The sequence below is a fragment of the Sander vitreus genome, chromosome 13 (genome assembly GCF_031162955.1).
Source record: "Sander vitreus isolate 19-12246 chromosome 13, sanVit1, whole genome shotgun sequence".
Classification (NCBI taxonomy): Eukaryota; Metazoa; Chordata; class Actinopteri; order Perciformes; family Percidae; genus Sander; species Sander vitreus.
The window spans coordinates 14,613,096-14,617,462 of NC_135867.1; the positions used below are offsets into that span (position 1 = coordinate 14,613,096).

Here is a 4,367-nt window from a genome sequence, read left to right on the forward strand (position 1 = left end):
CAGTGAGGTATGTGGGGGAGGCGGTATAAGCTGGATGTATTTGACTTTTTATCCTGTTTCCAGAAAGCAAGAATAAGAATTGTGACTCATTTAACATTTGCATGATAAACTGCAACTTCAGTAAATTAGACACTGAATACACACAGATTGCAGTTGCTAACCCAACAAAAACTTCAGCACACATTTGCACATTTGCTTGGTAAACCTGGTCTTTCTCGTGTTATCCAGTAACAAAACAAATGCAGACTGACACGCACACACATCTTCCTGCTTAAACTGTTACTGCCACGCTCCTATGACCTTAATCAATTGACTTAGCCAAACCAACCCCAGATGATACACCACAAACATTACACCCTAACCCCTTTAAACCCAATTAGGTGCTTCCTGAGAAAGAGACAAGACTAAGACTAAGAGAGACATGCAGAATTCAGACAGAATCCCATGCTTTCATCTCTTGTAACCCTATAAACCCACTAGGTGCTTCCTGAGAAAGAGACAAGACTAAGACTGAAAGAGAGAGGAAATCCGAGTGTATAAAATCAGCTTATATTGAGAGAAAGGAAATCTGGAGTGTATAAAATCAGCGATATAAAACAATTGGATGGAAAATACATAGAAAATATGGACAGCATTGCCATTCATTCACCTTGCTGACAACAATGTGACATTTACTCAGCTAATCAATGTGCCCTGCGCTGCTCCAACTCCCTGATGTTTAAGGCCATCTCATCAGTGTAGACAGAAAACAGCATGCATCCTAATCAGAGCAGCTACAGCTAGAGCAGGAAAGACATAAATAACAGCACTGAGCAACCGGTGACTGATGAATATTACAGATTTATTGATGACAGCAAACCCTGTGACAGAACTAAAGAATATTTTAAGTTATGGAAGGCAGTCTCAGCTTGGCGATGTTACTTTTTTACAATATATGGTCAACAACAGATAATGCTGAACAAAAACGACAACGCATATTTTACATCTTTTGTGTGCACTTACCCATCCATTCTGCTATCAACAGGCTGGTCACTAATGAAGGTGAGCTGGTAAGTGTCCCAGATTCTCCAGATGCTCTTCTTCCTTCCTATGCAGAAAACAGCTGGAATTAGCAGACAGACCTGAAAGCATCTTAATTCTGAAAAATAGCACATATTTATGACACTGCAAGGAAAAAACAAGAATTCTGGAATTTTTGTGTTTTGTTTTTCCATACTACAGATTCATTTACTGTACATCCAGTTCTTCTTGGGTTGTGTAGTGGGACCATGAACATGAACAACTATGCCATATACATACTTCTATATCACCTTTAAGCTCTCATTTCCAATGATGCCCTGATTACATGCCATATAAAATTACAATACATACAATTACTGAACATAGTAATTAATGTACAATATACAGTTGCAATACACAGTACACACATACAAAAGTACATTCAGAATTCATGGCTTCATAAAGAAGACATTTAAAGTGATTAAATGGAATCAGGCAGTTCACTTTCATTAGAAACGCCAGGCTATTCCATTTATATGGAGCATAATACTCAAATGCAGTTTTGCCTAATTCTGCCCTAATAAATGAAATATTTAAGACCAAGAAATCACTAGTGTGACTGCTATAGTAATACGATTTAAAATTACTCAAGCTATAAGTTGCATTCTTTTAGTCCAAATTGAATAACGTGTTAGGCCTACTTCACGTATCTACTGCTTACATATTTTAAAGGACCAACTGTTATTTTGGACTGGACCTTCATGGCGGCTCTGTGTTGGATTGTGTGGCTGTACCAAATCCGAAACCAACTAACCTCTGTTAAATTGCACCATCTAGTGACTGACTGGGGATTAAGTCGCCTAAAACATCCTAATATTTTACTGGATGGAACAATAGGAACACGTACACTTTCATAGTATAAAATAAAATGACAATGTATCTATGTGAGCTCACCTTTTGCTCTTCTTCTGAAAATTAGGACACATTCTCAATGAAGCCACGCGTATAAGCCAAATCACATAACGGCTGAGAGCCGAAGATCTAAATCTAACTAATTAAACATTTAAAATTACACTTTACATATCTGAGATGCACAATGTGTTGTGTCTTTTCTTTTATGTTAAGACAAAGAAAGAATTGGTGCATGTAAAAGCTTACAATGGAGAAGACAAACATTTTGCGCAAATATTCAGAACGACGCACCAGAGTGGATATAAATGAATCACACCACACGATTACAGTAGTTCTTCCCAAGGTGACCTATGTGACCTCGTGGCGCAACGGTAGCGTGTCTGACTCCAGATCAGAAGGTTGCGTGTTCAAATCACGTCGAGGTCAATTATTTGGTCGCCTGATGGAATTGGATATTGAGCAAGTGATGTACGATTAGGCGTTTCATTGTACGGTCTGCTGCTTGATCTTTCAAAAATATAATTGCATCGATATACAACAGTTATTTCAAGTTACAATTGCTTCAATTACAGGTTTCAGATATTTCCATGCTTAATTAATCCCAATCAATGTAAATTCAAATCAATAGTGCTGGCAGTATAATTTAAAAATACATTTGCTGTATGGAATGCACAGAGGTTTGTGAATCACTGTCAATCAAACATATGTGTGTGTGTGTGTATATATATATATATATACACACATTATATATATATATTAGTGTAGGACTACAAATGGAGTAAAGAGTGTCATCTACAACCCCAAATATGATTTAAAATGCAACTCAGGAAAACAAATCTCAGTGCATCGCGAGTGGATTCTTCATGGTTTTCCTTTCCAGCTTCAAATCTGATTACAACACTTGTAAACAGTCTAATACCCATAGCTGTTATGGTGGATTAAGTTTCCACACAGTGCGATCTTCTGTCATGTTACCAAAGAGCAGGAAATTTAATTTCTTTAACAAAAAAATGCTTTAGTGCTTAATGCTTTAGGCTTACACCAGAATTAGAAACATGGAAACATTTCACTTAGAGCAATGCTTTTACTTGAAAAAAAACTATGCATTCTTGAAAAATGTTCAGCATTAATCTACCTTTTTGGTCCAGCTGACAGTTCCCACATTAAAAAAAACATCCAGGATTGTCACTATACAGGCTTATCCTTTCATCTGTAAGTCCAGTCGACCTTAGGTCTTTTCCTTTTCCCTTTTGTTTTCTGTCTTTAAGACATTGGCTTCCTCTCTCCCCTCACATGCTCTTCTCTGCTTAAATGCTTCCTCACAATACAACTTGCAAGTCTCCCTCCCTCTATTACTTAGTCCAAGTCCCCCCCCCCACCTCTTTTCTCTTCTCTATTCATGCCTGGCTGTTTCTCATCTTTCACTGCAACGCAACACACACACACACACACACACACACACACACACACGTCCTCAGGAGTTGACTCACACAAGATGGTCCTTAGAAGCACCCAACATTTTTACAACAATGTCCTGATTGTACTCTGAAGCTCTCATTTTACACCAAACAGGTCAGTCGCTGCTGACACCAACTACCAGACTGTTAACTCTGCTTGTGACTAACAAAGATTTCTGACCTCAAAGGAGAGCTTGCATGCTTATGGGTCAGAGAAAATACTTCTACTTTCATTGTCACATTCCTTAAAATCTGCCTATATATTCTGTTTCATTCTATTCATTGTACCCCTTGATTCGAAATGCCAGGCGACTGAAAATGTCCTCATTGAGCGCTCACTAGTGGGAGGGATGGATGTGGGAGGACAACAGCACAGTCAGAAAGGAGCCTGTATTGAGCGGTTTGTTCAAGGGAGTATTATTACACTGAGAGAGCTCAAATGAAATGGCTGTAAACAAACCCCTGTTGCCCAAGTAACAAGTGAATGTCTCTCTGTCCAAAATCTCAGCTACTGCTGAGCAGACACACCAGGGTGGCACAGTGGTGGTAGGACAGATCATCTGGATACCAGCGTGGGTTAACCAGCAACAATGTGTCCTTTTCAGATATTTTTTGTCACTTGTGATGACAGCATCAGCTAGGAGTCTGACATTTAAATAAATATACCTATTGTCTGAATTTTCAATTGTCTGTCTGTCTGTGTGGGGTTGTCTTAGTGTTCATATCCTACACGTGTTAAAAGCCTAAAAAAAATGTTCAAAGGCTCCTTTTGTTACCTGGACAACTGCTTTCCAACCAGACTGACAGAGGGAAGAAATAATAGATGAAGTGAAGGGCAAGTACTAGAAACTGAGCAGGCGTCACTAAGGAGACATAAGCACCAGACAGATTTACAAGAAATTCATGAGAAGAGTGGAAGACGAGACATTTCAACCTAAAAAGCAGTAAATAATAAATGTTGTTGATTGTATATTCCATATACAAGTAAATTAGAAAAGG

The 4,367-nt window shown here is 38.4% G+C and overlaps 1 non-coding gene across 1 annotated transcript; it reads left to right on the top strand.

Annotated features, from left to right (window-relative positions):
* The first annotated feature begins 2,265 nt into the window (after positions 1-2,265).
* trnaw-cca (transfer RNA tryptophan (anticodon CCA)) lies at positions 2,266-2,337 on the top strand. The gene has a single exon. It is a non-coding gene; the product is annotated as a tRNA-Trp (tRNA).
* The last annotated feature ends 2,030 nt before the right edge of the window (positions 2,338-4,367 follow it).